The following is a 20892-nucleotide window of genomic DNA, read 5'->3' on the forward strand; positions in this document are numbered from 1 at the left end:
AGAATAAATATGCCCTTGAGATGAAAATAGGACAATTTAGAATACATAAGACCTATGATCAATAGAATCTAATCCTTTTAATTGTCCTTCTAAAAAGGGAGAACTAATTTAATCATTCAAAATGGCCCAAATTAGTGTTGAAATAACCTTTCATATTTATTAGATTGAAAGAAGGGCAGTGATGAACGAATGCAGTGTATCAGTATAAGACAAGTTATACAGCAGGTATTAGCGCAATTGTAGAGGGTCCATGCCAACCAGTGAATCAACCATTGAACATAAACAAACAGCCTATAGAAGATGCTTGATAAATATGTTCTGAGTGCTGGATTAATATTTTTACAAGTGTGACTCAGATGTGTGATTTCCAAATTTTCTCTACAAGGTCATACTATTAACATAATACTATTTGGGGCTTCATGGTATAATGGAGATGGGAAAAATTAGGACTGGTTCAAAAGCCATGGAAAGGCAGAGGGGAAAAAGACTTCAAGACAAATACCAAAATTCAGGTCATTGTAGGTAAATTAAAACTTTGAACATCTAATATTGACAGACAATATTTCAGACAGCTCTTTTGATGTCAGGTAACCATATAAAGCATTTACAGCAAACTCAATTAAGGTCCAAGTTTAACTTTCTTGATATAGAGAGAAAAGTACTATCGCCATTAAATCTATTAAAATATTAAAAGTTAGCCAAGTTTTGGGGTTCCTGGGTGGCTTAGTTGGTTAAGCGTCTGCCTTCAGCCCAGGTCATGGGCTGTTGGGCTCCCTGCTCCCTGCTCTGTGGTGAGCCTGCTTCTCCCTCTCCTCCCTGCTTGTGCTCTCTGTCGCTATCTCTGTCTCTCGCTCTCAAATAAATAAATAAAATCTTTAAGAATAAATAAATAAATAAAAGTTAGCCAAGTTTAAAGATTCATATTAGATATCAGAGTAATATATAGAATCACCACAGAAGTTAGTTTAATAGTATAATTCAAAACATCCTCACTCTGGCTTGGGGTCTTGATATAAGACGTTGGCTGTACTTAGTGACAAATTTGATATAGCAAAAGTATAAAGATACCTATAAACAAATGAGGTCAAAAGATGACATTATTTTTCTAGAAATAGAATGCATAGTTTCTCTGTAAACCTATAAAAGTTTTCTTTGTTTTCTCTCCCCCATTTCTCTGTCTTTCTATAGTAGTATTCATATATAATATTTATAAATAAATATATATTTATATGTATATAAATATATAATTTATAAATACATATATAAATATTTATAGAAAATACCATAGTTAAGAGTTACTCCTAAATTTTCACTTAAATATTTCCATGTATGTATCAGTCATTGACCAATATTTATATGCTATTTGAAGAACAGATCTCTATTTTCTACCCAGTTCTTATAATATATACTTCTAGCTCAGCTTGGATATCACCACTTACTAGGGCAATTGGACACTACATTATTTCTCTGAACAGCTATAACTTTTATATCAGTTAAGATGTTTTCGGCTGTAAGTAACAGAACCACAGTTTGAAGTTGCTTAAACAGTAAATGTATTACCTAACTCATTATATGAAGGATAGAGGCAGAATGGTTCCAGGGTTAGTTATTTCAGAAGCTTAATGTCATGAAGGATCTAAATTCTTTCCATGTTTCCACTAGAAAATCCCAATATTGGTGTTATCCCCTCAGACTGCAAGAAAGCTAGTTATAAGAGCTCCAACGGTCCTATAGAGACAAACCGTATTCAGAAAATTAAGTATATGTGGGTGCATTTCTATTTAAAAATAAAAACTTTTTTTTAATTCCTCAAGTTTCTAGCCAAAGTGGAGTCCAATGTTCATACCTAATCAAACTCTTGAAAGAAAATGACACACTGAATAGCTTAAATCAATATTGATTCACCACCTGAAACTGGAGATGGGCCCCATCCCCTGGGCACTTATCTGTGTAAAATATGATTTTGTGAGTAAAACTTTGCCAAGAAGGAGGAAGCATGTGTGTGTGCTTGTGTTTGTGTTGTTTGTCTGTTAATTGTATGCTCTATTACTTTCTGTCTACTGCTCTTAAATCTTACCTTTTTCTACCTTGTGTTTCATGATTTGTCTTCCCTGTGTGCTTCCCTGCTTGAGGACAAGTGTTAATTCTGGCATATCTTTGTATGTCCCCAAATGCCTAGCTCGATGACTAATACATAGTAGGTTTAGGATAAAACGCTTTTCTTTAGAATTAACATCAGTCCCTAGGTCACTGGCATATAGGGTTATTCTATTTGAAAGATCTATTGTTGAGACAGGTAAGGGAAACTTACCTAAGATAAACTTGCATAGTTTTGACTGCACAAAGTAATTACTGGGCAGTTAAACTGGGAAGTATTTTGTTAATTCAACCTTTAGTTCTGCAAAAGCTCCATTAGGTTTTGGTAAGTACGTCTGGAGATTTCAGCCCATACCCTGGATAAATGGTGAGAGAAGAGATCAGAAACCACTTCAAACGTTAGTGATAAAAAGGTTGTTAAAACTTTAAGCTGTTCAATGATAAAAGGTGGAATAGGGCCTTTTATTTAAAAAATTACAGATGTTAGCTGAGATCAAGTGTAGCATTTGAGAGTTTGGGCCTCATCAAAAGAGGTTGTATTTTTAAGTGAAGGAAGGAGACAGTAAAACCTTTCACCATTCTGTTATAAAAACAGCAACCACAACAACAGCAACAACAACAACAACTTGAAGTGGATGTATAGAAGAAATTTTCATCACCATTTGGTGATAATAAAGCCTAATTGCAGGAAAACATGTATAGGAGGATACTTCCCAGTGATTGACTCAATAACCTCAAGGAGGAGAGGATATTTGAACCAGAGGGGTAAAACAGATTTAAAAATTGATTTGAGTAAGAGGGGCTAAAAGAAGGGAACAAAAGTTAACGCATTTTTACCTTTAAAGCTTACGTATAGAGATAGAAACTGGGGAAGTATTTTGAATATGAGGCTTGGTAAGGATAAATACTGTAATGCAGCTAGTAAGTGGAAGAATGGGGTCTCCCAAATTGATAGGTCTGCCTTTCGGGCTCAAGATGTTTAAAAGATACTCAATTATACAGAAAGGACCAGTGGGGTTTTCTTTCCCCTTCCCTCACCTCTTCAATACTAGCAAATGGGAAAATCTATTCTTACAGATTTTTTTACCTGAATAAATAAAATTTAACAGCTATATAAATTAAAATGCAGTTTATTCCCAGTCTTTGGGAAAAAAAGATATGTTCTTTGCATATCTAATTAATATATCTACCACCAACTACTCATATACACATATTAAGATTGTGGTGTCAATAGATAATCGTGTAGTATTATCTATGCATTGTCAGCAAAAGTAGGGATCATAAAAGGCCCTGCATGAGTTTTACCTTTGACACTAATTCTCTTTCTCTGTCTCTGTCTCTCTTTCTTCTTGCAGTTAACACACAGTATAATTTTAGTTTCAGGTATATGATTGAGTGATTCAATACTGACAATCTCTTAATTATCTTTCAAGACATGGTCCCAAAGTAAAGATGCAACTAGAATCTTCTCCCTTAAAGGGAATCTAAAAATGTATTAAAAATCAACCTAGGATTATTAACTCTGACATTCTACCACTTCATATAAAACATTAGATAAAATAGTGATTATAGGGGCGCCTGGGTGGCTCAGTAGGTTAAGCATCTGCCTTCAGCTCAGGTCATGATCCCAGGGTCCTGGGATTGAGCCCCACATCTGGCTCCCTGCTCAATGGGGAGCCTGCTTCTCTCTCTCCCTCTGCCTCCCCCAACAGCCCCGCCCCCATGCTCTCTCTCACTCTCTCTCAAATAAATAAATAAAATCTTAAAAAAATAAAAATAAAAAACTGATTATAAATAAATAAAATAAACACATATAAGGAATAAAAAATTACAACTTTAGAATCTCCAACTTTGTGTTTACAAGAAGGGTTTCGCAATTGGTCATCATAAATGAACTTTATCCATCAGTGTTTAATGAACATATAAACTGAAAAATATTTTATAAAACACAGAAAAATTATTCATACATTTAAAGATCTTTTTCTTTCATTTTTTTTATTTCACATCAAAGCTATTTGACAGACAGAAGGTACTCGGTATTCAATTGAACCTTTATAGTTCAAACACATGCATTTTTATTTCTTCAAGAGTAGCCAGACAACAATTAACATGACTGTTTCAAGTGTTTTTAAGAAAATCTAGCTTAATATGTACTGAAATTAGTTTTTTTCTGAAATTAACATAGACATATCTCCCAAAATTTCGAGTATACCTGTCCTAAAAATAAATTGGGACATGTATTACTGAAGGGAAAGCTCTCTATCAATTTTAGAGAACAGGGTGTATGTACTTTCTTAGTAGATACTTTCACTAGACATCTAGATCCTTGAAACCCTGTTCCAAGCCAATTTAATTATCTCTCCCCTAAAACCTCTAATTATATTGGCTTCTCCAACTTAATTAGTGGTACAGTATCTATCTTTCCAGATAACAATGCGTCATCTTTAATTACTCCATCTTGCCTTTTACATACATCTTATAAATCATCAAACAACACGGAATTTACCTTCCAAACAGCTTTTAAAATCATCCTTTTCCTTTAGTACTACTGCCTTCTCCTCTCACCTCCACCCTCATCTTTCACTCAGATAATTTCAATAATCTGCCAACCGTTTCCCTTGTCTGTGATTTCTTCTTTCTTCAATCAATTACCCATGTGACATTTCACTTTTTAAAATGCAACTTTGACCTATTAGAACTTTGCTTTTAGCCCCTCAATGTCCTCTTCATGTCCCCAGGATCAAATCAAACTCCTTAGTAGAGTTCATGAGTCCCCTCATGACATGACCCCTGCTTTTGCCTCCAGTTGCTGTCTGCTTCATACTTCTCTGCTTTATTCCTTTTACTCTCTCCTTTATACTCTGCATCCTAGCAATGTTACATGATGCTAATTTCCCCTTCTTTACACCAATAACACACACTTTCTTCTCTTTGGAATACTGCCTCTCCTTAATTGACTATTGAATTAAACTATTTAAAATCCAACTTGAATAATATAAATAAACTGAAATGGCAATAAGAGTTGTCTCTCCTATGATGCTTTCTTTCCCCTTGAACAAGTTCAGTTTACCCCACCAAAATAGAATTATTCACCTCTTGGGGCGCCTGGGTAGCGCAGTCGTTAAAGCGTCTGCCTTCGGCTCAGGGCGTGATCCCGGTGTTCCAGGATCGAGTCCCACATCAGGCTCCTCCGCTGGGAGCCTGCTTCTTCCTCTCCCACTCCCCCTGCTGTGTTCCCTCTCTCACTGGCTGTCTCTCTGTCATATAAATAAATAAAATCTTTAAAAAAAAAAAAAAAAAAAGAATTCACCTCTTTTTGCTATCTTTCTAGTTTACACATGCTCCTATTATTTCATATAGCAAGGGATGTTCTAAAATATTTATATATAAAAATTATATTTAACATATATATATAATGTTTCCTTAAAAATATGTAAGTTTCTGTGTAAAGGGAAACATGCCTTCCATTCTAGTACCTTGCTGTCTTTTCCCTATGCTGGCAATCACCACCTGAGTTCTCCTAACATAATTCTAAAGCCTACCTCATAATAACTGGCTTCAGTGCTTGGCGGGTTCAACTCCATACCATTCAATGGGGCCTAACTTTAGGTCATTTGAAACAGTAGGTGTCGGTGGTAAGACAATATCGTTAATCATGTAACACTGGATATAAAATATAATTATAAAATTCACTTACATTTCAGTGTCTTATTGGTAATCTATTGTTGACATTGGATGAACAAAGCTGTAATTGCAGTAGCGGGAGTAAGGATACACCAGTGACTGATGTCACTGTGTTTATTAGATAAGTTATAGTGATCTAGTACTATGTGATAGTGATAAGTACTATGAATATAATTTAATAACTTCCTATTGCATTACTAGTCCTGAAATTTGTCTGTATACCAGAGGTATCAGTTGGCTCCCAACATGCACGTTGGTAAAGCCTGCAGCGCTATGTTAAGAACTGGATGTTATGCCAGTTGTGGGGGTAGAACCAGGTCATGAAATATGTGGCTATAATATGATACAGTATCCTAAAAAGTTAAGGTAGTCAGTAGTGATGAGGTATTTTATATCTCCAAACTGTAGCCTTCTTAGCCTTCTCAATGTAATCAGAACAGGAAATTTTCTGCAGTTGACTACATTACCTACCCATTTGTTCCGGTTAACACTGATCATTATGGATACACACAGCAATACACCCAACACTACACGTTTTGTTTTGTGAATGTGTCCTGTTCTGCTTAGGTTTCCACAAAAACACGGCTCAACTTTTTCTCCATAATCTCTGCCTTCAGCAAAACATATTTGGTATACTTTTTATGACAGGTATTCACAAACCAATGAATATTATGGTTTGTGCGCTCAGTTCCGATGTTCCAGTGTTTATATACAGATTGCAATTCAAAATAATTATTCAGAAAGTTGTCTCACTTCTTTTGGCTCAGTTCTACTCTCTTATGTATGCATTATAGTTTGTCAAGAGTTTTTCTTAAAATTTGGCCTAGTGTCCAAAACATAATATTCTACCAAAGAGTCAAAGGACCAACCATCTGCTTTTTGTTGTCACTATTGGATATTGCATTTATGTCCCTGCATTCTAAACTCACATTAGCCTGAAACTAATATAATACTATGCATTAACTATATTGGAATTATATTTAAAAAAACAAAATCACCTTAGCTTTTATGGTACCTGCATGACACATTTGACTTCCTGATCTTAAAAGGAACAAAATGTTTAGGTATTTTTTGATATGTTCTACCATGAAGGTATATTTCTCTCATGCTATAATTTTTCTTTGGGGGAAGTGTAAGATTTTAAATTACTATTAAATCTTTTTTCTTTTGTTATTTAAGTTCATCCGTTCACCTCTCCAGACTTGTTTTAATTCATGCATTTGTTTAGTCGATTATTTAAATGTACAAGTTGGCAAGGGGAATGGCGAGGTAGGCAAACTTTGCTGAGATAGCAGATGATGGAGGCTGATTCTCTCATTGAAACTGTAGCTTTTTTTCTTTTGCTCCTAAGATCTTTATCCGGCCAGAAGAAGAGAAAAAGGCTGAAGAAATTAGCTTCTCTGAGCAGGTTAGGTCCACTCCTCAGTCTTTCTCTGGTTTGGAGGACACCCCTCAGGCTCACCCTAACTTTTACATTACTCACTATAGATTCTCTAAATGGGATGAAACTCAAAGGACATGTTTATTTTTTTCTAAATGCAAATAAAAAGGGAGAGTCTGTGCTTCTCTTGGTGGCTATCTTAGAAGAGCTGGGCAGTGACCTCATGATCTTGAATCAGAGCCAGTTGGCTCCATCTCTCACACTTTTGCTAGTGTCCCAGGCCAAAATAAAAATTCAGGTTTGTAGAAAATATAATATTTTCTTATAATTAAAAATAAATTACTATTACGACTTTATTTCACATTGTAGTTGAAACTATTTTCATCAAATTGGAGTCCTACCCCATTTTCCTTTGAGTTGCTCCTAAGTTCTGGGGTACTTTGTAATTCCACCACATTCATGGGAAGGTGGCATATTTTCTAGATAACTATCAAGCTACTCTAGAATGAACTAAGATATCTTTGTTCCCCTCTGGTGTTTTGTCAATGAAGACCACTTCTAAGTGGTCCCCTGTTTAGGACTGTAGTCTCATTTGAGGTTCAGCTGGCGAAGGACATGCTTCTAAGCTTATGTGGTCACTGGTAACATTCAGTTCCTCGCATGCTTTAGGACTGGGGACCTCATTTAGCTCAGCTGTCTTTCAGTGAAATCCATTGCTCCTTGTGAACCAATGGGTCCTACGTCCTTTTATGTGACATAATGTGGCTGCGAGAAACTCCATGAAGCTGTTTCTAACTTTTGTACAGCTATCAAGAATAAGATAAATACTCTTTTCTGTGTCTTTTTGCCTTCCTGGGCTTTCACCTGGAAAGAAGACCTAGTTTTCCTCTGTACTAGGAATCTCCCCCTTCATTCTCTCGCTTTCTGGGGCATATCCAGGGTTTTTGTTAGCTTCATTTCCTCTTTGATGCTGCAGGGAGGACCCTGCTTTCTCCAGGACCCACACTGTACACTCATTCCTTTTTTTCTTTCCCAAAGCTCTTCTTTTCTTTGTCCTCCTAGACCAAGGAAACTGTCTTATATCTGGATGTTCGGGGTTTTGAGCAGAAAGTTGTGTTCCTTGTCATAATGTAAATCTGTCACTCATACTCTAAGCTATTCCAATTTTCCTGAGATCTAAGCTTTTGAATTTCAAAAGTCAAAATGTGATGCTTTTGTTTTATCTTCTTTTTGATGTTTCAACATTTTCATGAGTGAACAAATCAGAGAATGCCCTACAGCCCACCCAAATGGAAAAAATAAAACACTTTGGCTAATCTATCGAAATATTATTCTGCTGTAGATATATTATGAATCTCTCTTTCTTTCTATCTCTCTCTTTTCACACTCTCCACATATGTGTATCTAATTATATTTAATTTTGCAAAATCTACATGTATATTTGTCTGTCAATTCTACTAAAAATGCAACAACTTAAACACATTGTTATTATTGTATTCTTCAAGTTCTCTTTATGATTGTCTTGCCTAGAGAGAATGGCAGGACATATGCCAGATATATTTATAAACCACAATCATTTGATAAAGTAACCCATGTGTCCCACTTCACTTTTGTAGGACTAAGGAAGATAACATATTTTAAAATATTAAGTGACTGAGACAATAGATTATTCTTAGAACCAGAAATCTGTCCTTTCCCTAGATTTTCTCACTCTGATAATATGTGAAAACACTGAGAATACCTAGAGGTTTCATGAATCATTCCTACTTAATGTCAGTCACTTCCGTCACCTATTGGAAGGCCTTAAAAATACACCATAACCCTAAAAGCCTGTTCCCCAAATGGCAGACCTCTGTGAGCTTTTCTTTTGCGTGTGTGTGTGTGTGTGTGTGTGAATTCCCCAAAACTGTCCATTGCCATGGCTGCCTAATTGTGTCACCGCCCTGCAAGTGGAACCCAGGGGTTTGAAGAACATTCCCTCCCTGCAGCCAGGTCTATGGGGAGTGGAGGTAAGGCAAAGTATATCATAAGTACCAGAGAATCCCAGTCCCCCACACCAAAGCTGAAATGTTTAATAGAAAAGGAAACAATAGTTTTTCTCATTTTCTTTTTTCAAGTCGAGGGCATTGTAAGTCAAGTGGCCAACTCTTTCTAGTCATACTCATCTCGTCATTTGCCCATGGTACATATTCAATGACAATAAAAATGGGCCACGGAAAAATTTGGTATCAGTGCATACATTTATTAGAGCCATCCCCTTAACATTTGAATTTTCAAAAGCCCATGGACTTTCCTCTCCTCTCCATTTCCAGGCCTAATGCATTTTTCTTCCGTAAGATTTATCACTTTCTAAAGATCACCTAGATTGCTATTTCCTTAAAGTAAAATAAAGAAGAAAGTAACAACCATATAATAACTGTTATATGGTTTGTCTTACTGAAAAAGATCAAGTAGTTGAACAAATAGAAATTACGCTAAATTTCTAATGATTAGGTCTTAGGAATAAAGGTGTCAATGAGAAGCAAACCCTAGCTCTGAAACCAAAATGAAGACAGGGGAACTAATGAGAAAGGAGCCTCACTTTTGATAAGAAATGTAAGACTTGAGTGCTGTGACGTGATGCACTGTGGGGTTGTATAATGCTTTGAGACAAGTTTCATCACGGGGAATACACATGAAGTGACTGATGAATGGGTTCCATCATTGTCAGGCTGTGGTCCAAAAAGAGTCACTAATGTTGTTTCAGTCACCAGCCATATCCACTTGTGGACAAAGCCTTGAGACAGGGGAGTAGTCGTTGGTGCTCCTACCTCCCTTTTCAATGCTGTGTATAACTAGTCATCTCTGTTCTTTTCAATATTCGATATAAACTGTCAATGCAATCAGTGATGTGTGAATTAAGGTGCTAACCTACTTGCAGTTGCCCTTAATTTCTCAAGCTAATTTGTGGGATATCACTCATCTAATAGTATTATTTCTTTGTGAAACCACAGTGGTGCCCTTATTGATCAGTTTCCTTCTCTAGGGACAAAATGCTAACTAAACTTCAGTTTTATGCTCTCATCTTTATAAAGTATCAGGAAAACTAGTTTTTTTTTCTAAAGAGTTTAGACCTTCATAAATGAGGTGAAAATGGACTGTTCCTTTAATGTTTAGCAATTTTGTTTTAACATAGTACATTTCTATCTTAATTTTAAAAAATTAAATATCAGACAACCCCAGAAACTTTAGAGAAGGAGGTATAAGCAATACTCTTCCGGAGATTTGTGTTTGTTTATCTCATTTTGGAGGAAACAATTATTACTTTTACCTTCAAGTATTCTAGAGAAATTATTCGATTTCTTCACTTTTCAAAGTCTGATCTCATTTATCATGATGAAAACACATCACAGGGGCGCCTGGGTGGCTCAGCGGTTAAGCGTCTGCCTTCGGCTCAGGGCGTGATCCTGGCGTTATGGGATCGAGCCCCACATCAGGCTCTTCTGCTATGAGCCTGCTTCTTCCTCTCCCACTCCCCCTGCTTGTGTTCCCTCTCTCGCTGTCTGTCTCTATCTCTGTCGAATAAATAAATAAAAAATCTTTAAAAATTCACAGATACAATATTATATACTACTATTAGGGATAATGAAAATCAATAAATATTATGTCCCATTAACTGAGGATCATTACAGAATATATTGAGATACGTGCTTAGGCTAATTAAATTGTAAGTTTACAATATACTCATGATATTTAATCCCAGGTTTTATATACTACATAATATGCATTATTATTTTATATATGTATCACATGTGATATGTATTACATATGTATTGCAGTATACATTACACATATATTACAATATGCATTTGTTATACACTTAGTATTAATAGCATTTCTGCTACTACAATGAATGGGATAATTAGAATATTGTAATTTACTTATTCAGGAGATTTTATGTTATAAATCAGTAAAGGAAAAGAAGCAAAAACTAATAGCTTCATAATATATGACAAGCAAAGTGTGACTCATTGGAATCCAAACCCCAGATTCTTTACCAAGCAACAATGAGAATGAAAAAAAAAAGTTCTCATTTGGCTATTTGATTCTCAATCATAGCTAGAATCATCATTCCAGTGGTCATTCAGTATAATCTTATCAACATGATCTTGCATAATAATTTCTATTCTGAAAGAAATTAGACTTGTTCTGTGATTCTCTAAAAATATACAGAACAACATTTAAAAACATTCTGATTCTACCTAGATCACCAAAACCCAATTAAGTTTGCTAAAATTTGTTATAAATCATGGTGATCTTTTGATAGTATCAAATTATTCCTCCACTGGATAGTGTTCTTAATAAAATACATATAATTTTTTACATTAGATTCTGTATATCATTAAATGATTAGCACAGACGTCATACAAGGAACATGGTGAGTCCATGCTTTACATATGCTGCCACTGATGAGGAAACCAAATTCATAATCTAAAGATTCATTTTTCTATTTCAATTTTTTTCTGGAAAATAAGTATTGGAAAATTTACATATATATTATTTATATAAATTTATACAAAATTTATATAAATTTATATAACATTTACATATATATATGCCTAAATTGAATGCAGAAGAACAATCCATATACTAAGGACCATCAGTTTCAATTGTCTGTCAAGTAATCACAGCGTTCATGTAGAAAATACCATGTAAAAAAGACAACACAGTCCTCAAAGAAGACCGTCCTATCTTACTCATAAATATTAACATATTTTTTATTTAAAATTGTCTTCTTTTACTAAAAAAATCCTCTAAACCCCCCTTTGGAAAAATATTTTATCTTTTATTAAGTAAAAAGTGGACAATAAGTTTCCTTTGCTATCTGTGGTAGATACTGCCTAATTATACTCACTTCATGGAAAGATTGGGGGGAATCCCTAACAAAACTTGATGACATGTAGCCCCTTTTTATGTTCATTTTTTTAATGAGAAAATATTTAAGGAAGTAAATTCTAAAAGCAAAAACTAATTTAAGAAAAAATATAAGCCCTCCACATCTTTTCAGATCAAGGAAAGTGCTTTCAAGACAAGCAATTTGTGAGGCCCTGTATGTTTTTATTACGCCAAATAGATGCCACCCCCTCAAGATTTCAGTGAACCTTTGCTGACGGGCACTCTTAGTTGTCATTCCCCGCCCCTTGTGCCCAGACATCTAGACTGTTAAATTTGATTCCAGCCTGTCAACCATAAGCGGAAATAATTATTTCTCAAGTAGTGAAAGTGAAGTGTGACAGCCATTTCATATCAATGGGCTTTTCCAAGCTCTTTAAAACTTCCAGATTTCTCTTTCTTTCTCTGCTTCTTATGGACCATCCAAAGAGAAAAGAAAACTAGGGCAGACAAGACTAAGGGTTTCCTTATGTGCTATCTTTTTTTTTTTTTCTTTACTATCCACCTATACTTTTAAAATTAGACTTAAAAACAAGCAAAAATCAAAACACAATTTATAGTTTTCTAGGCTCTTTTAACTTAATTGCGATTATGTTCTCAATGAAACTGCTAATCTTAGTTTCTTAAGAAAAACAAACAAAAAACCCCAAGCCTATATAATTTGGTTCACTGACTAATTATTGGAGAGAAATTCTACAAATTGTAAAGGGTATCATATTACTGCTATAGTGTAGCCTTAATTTCCGTTACATTACTGGTTAATTACAACAGGGACACATAGTTACATTAGTCAGAGATTTTAATCATGTAATTAGGATGCTAAAAAATTTGTCTTTAACAGTTTTAGTTTAGAAATAATATTGCAAATTTTTGTTACTTTCTTTCAACACATACTTACATGTATTTGACGAGTATCTGTCAAAGTGGGCAATAAGACATTAGAATCACTTGACCTGATGTTAAAAATGCCAATGCCTGGGTTCAAAATTCTGAACCAGAAACTGGAAGGTCAGAGGGAGTCCAGGTATCTCCGTTTTGATAAGATCTATACCACTATCCCTTACCGCGATACTAACATGCAGTAATGCTTAGAAACTATCAATTTAGGCACAACTCAGAAGTCAATTTTAACAGCTTTAAGAAAAACAGGCATGTCAGATCAATTTGCTTTCCTTTTAAACAAAAGGATAAGCTTTGTAAATGGGGGTAAATGGTTTCACTTTTATTTTAAGTATGATTTTGGGCCACTGTATGGTAAAACTGTAAAGAATATAAAGAGTGGATCTTTCTGTCTTGGAGAAATCTAGATGATCTTTCCAATCACAAAGAATCTTGTTTTTGTATTCCCATCAGAAAAATGGAAAGACACAGTGCTTAGAGTGTATCTGGAATATTGGCATCAAATGAATGTTTATAAAATAAATATATTACTCATCCATCAAAAAGAATGAAATCTTTCCATTTGCAATGATGTGGGTAGAAGTAGAGTATATTATGTTAAGTGAAATAAGTCAGAGAGACAAATACCCTATGATTTCACTCACATGTGGAATTTAAGAAACAAAACAAATCAACATAGAGGAAGGGGGCAAAAAGAGAGAGGGAAGCAAACCATTAGAGACTCTTAACTATAGAGAACAAACTGAGGGTTGATGGAGGGGAGGTGGGTAAAAGGATTATGGGTATTAAGTAGGGCGCTTGTGTTGAGCACTGGGTACTATATGTAAATGATGAATCACTAAATTCTACTTCTGAAACCAGCATTACACTATAAGTTAACTAAGTAGAATTTAAATAAAAATTCGAAAATAAATAAAATAAACACAGCAATAAGACTAAGTAAAAATAAAATGGGTATCTCCATATCAATACAGTGATTCATATTAATACCAATGAACCCAGTTATGCAATTCTGTAATTATACTTTTGATTCCCCAGTTTCCTATATGAATCTAACAGAACCTCTTTTTGAACTCTGGAGTTGTCTATTTTTTCATTATGTGTGTTTCTCTACATTTGGTTAAAGGTAATATAGATGAATATAGGTAAACTTTATAATATTAACAGTTCTGGAAGAAATATTAACTTGTTCTGATCAAATTGCTAGGCATTGTATTTAGAAGTTTATATAAAATGCTCAGTTAATTCTCAGAATAATATCCCCATTTTGCAATTGCAGCTTTTCAGACTCAGAGTCCCTAAGTACCTCCCAAAAATACTTTGGTAGCTAGAGAGGAAGTGGAGATTTGAACAGAAGTGTGGCCTGTGCTTTTAGCTATTACGCAACACTGCCTCTATTAGTTTTCATGATAAAAGGAAGAAGAGGCTAGCTCAAAATAAGGTGTCAAAGTGGTTAGATAGCACCTCCATTTCCTCCTTCCCCCCTTTGACAACTCTGATGTAATTTCTTTCTTTCTTTCTTTCTTTCTTTCTTTCTTTCTTTCTTTCTTTCTTTCTTTCTTTCTCTTTCTTTCTTTCTTTCTTTCTTTCTTTCTTTCTTTCTTTCTTTCTTTCTTTTTCTTCCTTCCTTCCTTCCTTCCTTCCTTCCTTCCTTCCTTCCTCCTTTTCTCTTTCTTTCTTTCTTTCTTTCTTTCTTTCTTTCTTTCTTTCTTTCTTTCTTTCTTCTTTCTACTTATGTTCTATTAGCAGGGGATACAGTAGTCAAGAAGAAAGAAAAACAATCCCTGTCTCTGTGGAGTCTATATTCTAGAAAGAAGGACAGAAAAAATAAGGGAATAAAGAAGTAAATATGTCCTAGGGCAAGTCGTGTTAAGGGCTACCACAAAAAGAAAAGAGTGTGATGGTATAAAAAGTGACAGTGGGAGGTGTTAATTTATACTAGTTATCAGGGAAACCTTTTTAGTAGTGAGGGAGTGAGCAAAGCAGATCTATGAGGAAAGAGCTCTCTAAACATAGAGAACAGTAAATGTAAACCCCTCGATGTCAGAGTGTGCTGGAGTGTTCCAGAAGCAATAGGACGGTTCGTTTGGCTGGAGCAGAGGGGGACATGCTGTAGATGGAGGTCAATGAGACAGTGGAGGCAGAAGGACTGGAAGTTCTCTGCAGGCCAAAGTTGGACTTGGGTTTTCTTCTATGTGAGATGGGAACTTTTCTGAGATTACAGATCATCAGAAGTAGGATTTGCTAAGCACAAAGGATAAATGTAATACTTTATTTTTATTGAATTACAGAATCATTCCCTTCTAACTCTCGCCTAAAATGAAGAAATTGAACTCGGTTTCTTTTAGAAACCAGTGCAGTAGTATTGGTATTTAAAAAAAAAAAAGAAAAAGACTTTCATTGCCCAAGCTAAAATAAAGTTGATAATTTGGAAGACTGAAAAATATTCTTTATTTTCTGACACTGGAGCTCAAATAGTACGTGTACCTGTGGGAATGTTAGTATTCAAGGACACAGGTACATGCTGCAATGTCTAATTTCCTCTGAATTTATTTCATATTATTTTAGGTATTCACTAGTTTTACATATACAGAATTGATATATATATATATATACACATACATACACACACACACGAAAAACTTTAAAATATATTCAGTATGTGAAGAAACACTTTCTTTAAAACCTTTTATATCTAGTGGAGCTTTTTTCCCTTTCTATAAAAAGAGACATATGGGAGGAGAAATGATCAAATCCCCAGCAGGAAGTTAATACCTGCTGAGCTTCTCTGACAGTGGCAAGACTCCTATAAAGCCTCCTAAGTGTGTGAGATCCACTCTTCATAAAAATGAGTCAGGGCTTGCTCTGTGACAGGTAAAATCTCCCATTTCATAAGTTATTTTTAACTTTAAAAAATAACAATTTCTGTGAGTTTTATGCTATTGAACCTGCTTCCTACTACTTAATCATGGAGGATTTTTTTGAAAGGATATAATATGCTATTTGCCTTTTGAATATTTATTGATATACAGTCAGAGAAGAAAAGCACAAATACGCATCACCCGATCATTGGATCCCACTTTTACCTTGGCAGTATTATAGGAGATCGGATGAAATTACATGCATATATGCACATCAGTGGTTATCAGCTGTGAAATACAAGGGAAGGACCTTCAAATCTCAGTGATATAAAGTATAGGGAGATTTTGTTCTCATTTACATGTAATGTGTGGTTCCTCATTATTATCATCCTTCTCAAAAGCATCTGCATTACTCTGTTATTCATCAAGCCACTGTGTGCACATAAAATTTTGTCAGTTATCATACAGATTAATACCTCTATCTTTCCCAACTTTCGTGATTTTTTGGTTTTTAATTTTGATACTAGCAAAATGTGATTAACATTTTATTATTGATAATCCCACCAGTAACATCTGATAATTAGGTAGAGTTGTGTCAGAAAAGTCAGGACTTCCATTAACTAAATAGAATGGCACATAAAAATCCAGTAAATTTTAGAGCCTGTCTATACAGGTGATTGGATTGTTAATTTTACAGTTCACTTGCTGGAGCATGAATAGTACGTAATTGGTCTGTTTCACAGAGATAGATTATTATGAGAGTGGGAAAAACCCCATCAAATCAACTCTAATAAATTCATATGATCACCTGCTACATGAGCCTTACTTATCTGTGTTTTTGTAGCAGTTCAGAAACTTTTGATCAATTACTTATATGACCTGTAATGAAATTTTCAAAATGCAACAAAGATTCCAGTTTAGCATTAATTTTCAAATTACTGTGAGTGTATTTATTTATTTATTAACTTGTGAAGAGAATTTTAGAAGGCTGGGTGGTACACGGTACGATCTTTTATAATAAAATTGTTCCCATAGTTGAAGCAGGGTTTCCTGCTGTGCAAGTGCCGCAATTTCTATTCGTCTATGTCACCGGATCTGTCGGCATCTGCTGATTTTTACTGTTGGCCACAAGCTTCTTCAGAAAAAATCATGTGTTTTATCCACAACGTAGTTTAGATATAAGAGGTATGCAGTGGACGGAGGGGTCATAGTGGTCAAGGAAACAAGAAAACCCAGTGTACAGGGGCTGATTGCGGCAAAGAGGAGAAGGAATTCCATGCAATAAGCTGGACTTAGCAGTAAGATATAATCATTTTAGGACAGTGGTGTTTCTGGGTTTGAAAGAGTGGCTGCCACTTAACCCATTCCATATAGTACATTAGGAAACGTGGATTGGCTTGAGGAGGATATAGTGTGGATGTGTGGTCCAAGAAAACTTGGAATAATTTCAAAGTACACACAAACTCTGTCACGTTTTAGGGCTCAAGCTACCTTACCGTGACATCTCCCCTCAATTTAGCAAAACACAGAGAGAACTTGCTCCTCACTTGGCTGAGCTGTCATGTCACTCTGTATTTTGCAAGCCTCAGTGGTTGGGCGGTTGTCAAAATCGGGGCTCAGGGAGATCAGTGGTCCGAGTGGATACTAGAACAAAGAAGACGGGGACATGGTGAGGGCAGGTGAGTTACCTTCTGAAATCACCAAGGCTGTTTGGAAACTTTGTATCCTGCTTGAGAAAATGGGAGACACAAAGCTAATAGTTCATGAAGCTAGTAGATATCTTGTTTGTGGCAATGTAACTGCACACCTAAATACTGGGGAACCTAGGACAGCTGTGTTTGGTGGCAAACCTAAAACCTCAAGACTGATGAATTCACCAAGTTCTTAACCTTAGATACTTCGGCACAAATACTGTTCATAAAGATAAAGTAGCATCTTTTCAAACTGATCCGTCTGTGGATCTTTAAAATTTAGTAGGAGAACTTACGACAGCTGGACTATGAAAGACGGTAAAGGGTTATGGCAGTCTGTTTAAATGGCTTAATGAAAGTCTGCAAACTGGCTGATATACAAGCCAGAGGCTTCAGGTAACTTCAGTTGTGAAAGTCATTTGTTGACTTGCTTATGTTCAACAATTTTCCAGTCTCGATTGTAAATACCATACTTCTTTCCTAACCCTCCTAAATTATTCCAAAACTTCTTTGTTAAGTAATGTCAAATTATGTGTTAATAGGAGCAGAGCTAGTTAGACATATGTTTCTTTTATTTTAAAAATGATGAATTACAATGATAAAGCACAGTTTCAGATTTCTGTTTTATCGTTTTCTATAACAAGCTTTAATCATTTAATCATTTTTCATTCTCACTACACACACACACACAAGTATACATACATATGTAATATTTTTTGTTGTGATGAATTAATTTTTTTCTGAAATTTACTGAAAAGTATCCAGTGGATAGTAAACATTAAGAATAAAAGAAAAGATTGCATTCAACAAAAATGAAAAGAGCAACTTCAGAAAACATGATTGCCTTATCTATAGGGATTTGATAAGATCTTGCCAGATACAGAATAATGTTTCAGGCAGGATTCAGTGAGCAAGAACAAAACAAGCAGAAACAGATGCGTAAATACAAAGAACAAACTGATGATTGCCAGAGGGCAGAAGGTTGAGGGGATGGGCAAAAGGAATGAAGAGGAGTGGAGATACAGGCATCCAGTTATGGAATGAGTAAATCATAGGGATGAAGGATACAGCATAGGGAATGTAGTCAGTGGTACAGTGGTGGTGTATGGTAACAGAAGGTAGCATCACTTGTGCTGAGCTTAGCATAATGTATAGAGTTACAGAAACATGTGTTGTATGCCTGAAACTCATGTAGCATTGTGTGTCAACTACACTTCAATAATAAATAAATAGTAATAACCAGCTTTTCAAAAAACGTATTGTAAAATACACAAACTTTAAATACAAAAAAAAATTAAAAAAAAAGCAAAGGAAAAATGTTCCCTTTTTATTAGGCAGAAAACTAAAATCATATAGATGATAATATTTTTGGTGCGTTGAAACTTCTACCTGTAAAACATATCTTAGCAATAAGAGTCATCAACGGTGTTTGTGTAAGTAAAAAACAAGTGAGAATATCTTTAGGTGAACAAATTAGGTGGAAATCTGAAATTTCTGTTGGGATTTCATCATCGTCCAGCTTTGAAAATTGAGTCATGGAGGAACACAGTATAGTGGGGCTCCATTCAGTCACAGATGGGACAGTGGTTTATCCAGATGTCAATTACTCCTAGGGAAGAGCTTCAGTGTTACCCTCAAATTTGGTCTGTGGTAGATACGCAATTGGAAAGACTCCTGACTTAGCAACCTCAGTGAGTTTGGCGTATCCAAGTTATGACATCTGATGACTCAAATTGACCAACCTTTCTGTCATTTGCATTATACTTTGAATATAGACATTTGTTTTAATTATCTTGTGTTTTACTTCCTGCACAAAAAATGTCTGATAGCACTAGTAAATCATCTGCTTTTATTATCATCATGGAACCCAAGTAAAGGATTTTATTTTCCTCTATTAAAGATATGGCTTTTCTGGGGGGTCCTTGGGTGGCTCAGTTAAGCTTCCAATTCTTGGTTTCCCTTCAGGTCATGACTCAGGGTCCCAAGATTGAGACTTGTGTTGGGTTTTGTGCTCAGCACGAAGTCTGCTTGAGATTCTTTCCCCTCCTCCCTCTCCATCCCTCTCTGCTCTTCCCTCTGCTCATGCTCACACTCTCTCTCTCTAAAATAAATAAATAAAAAAAGATATGGCTTTTCTGGTCCCTATATAATAACTATATTACCTATATAGTACAATTATATTATATATATATATGTATTTATATATGTAATTATATATGTTATGTATAATATACATATAATATAGTTATTATATAATTATAACCATAGAGCTGGCACTTACTGAGTACTTACCAAATGCCTGGTATATGTGATGGGGACCTGGCAATTTCTCCTCAGGAAACGTGGGGACAAAGGAATTATGCAACATCACATGGCTAGTTAAGGTATAAAGCCTGGCTTTGCACCAAAGTAGTGTGGCTCCGAAGTCTATATTCATTTTTTTTTTAAGATTTATTTTTTTTAGAGAGATTGGGGCAAAGGAAGAGGCAGAGAGAGAATCTCAAGCAGCCTCCCCACTGACTACAGAGCCCAGTGCAGGGCTCAGTCTCACAACCCATGAGATCATGACTTGAGTCGAAATCAAGAGTCAGATGCTTAACTGATTGAGCCACCCAGGTGCCCCCAAAGAGTATATTCTTAAGTTCTCCACCCTGTGATCTCTCACAGACCAAGAACAATCTCTCTCTATCTGCACAAGGTATGCACATAAAAGCAGTTGTCAATTTTATGTATATTAGTATTTGTTAACATATTTGTTAAATTACTTAATATTAAAATACTTGCATGTATTTGTTAAATTACTTAAGTACAAACAAAAGTTTTCCACCACAGGGGAGGTATATATTCTGCACATAAACTACAGCATCCAGGAATAGGCATAGATTCCTTTTGTTTTTCTTTCTCTCAGTCTTTTTGTTTTTCGAGTCAGTTTTAGGAAAGGCACCATGTCATATTGACTCTGTTCCCCCTAGCATGTAGCCCGGTTCTGTGAACACCTTGCAACTCATAAATATGTATTTGCTGATGTCTCGGTGACTGGATCCTAAATCTTCAGAGGAGCAGTCCCTGTTTAGCTCCAGGTGCTCAACACGTAATAAATACAACCTCCCGACACCCCCGCTTTTCCACATCTCTGGTTCATAGACACGTTTCAGGTAATTCTGCCTTGCACTTCATTTCCTATATGTTTCTTACCTGTCAGCACCAGGCCACTTGTCTCGTGTTTATGCTCTCAGACTCACTGTCAGATCTGCTATTAGAGAGCGAGCTGCTGGTCCCTGATGCTGATACCAGCAATTCCCTGGAGATGATTCGTGCTTATTTGTTGATGATTAAGGTTTGTTTC

At 35.5% G+C, this 20892-nt stretch overlaps 1 pseudogene; it reads left to right on the forward strand.

Moving 5' to 3' along the window:
* LOC125281005 (furin-like) overlaps positions 1-20892 on the forward strand; it is a 102291-nt pseudogene that overhangs the window by 15995 nt on the left and 65404 nt on the right.

The sequence above is a fragment of the Ursus arctos genome, unplaced genomic scaffold (assembly GCF_023065955.2).
Source record: "Ursus arctos isolate Adak ecotype North America unplaced genomic scaffold, UrsArc2.0 scaffold_11, whole genome shotgun sequence".
Taxonomy (NCBI): Eukaryota; Metazoa; Chordata; class Mammalia; order Carnivora; family Ursidae; genus Ursus; species Ursus arctos.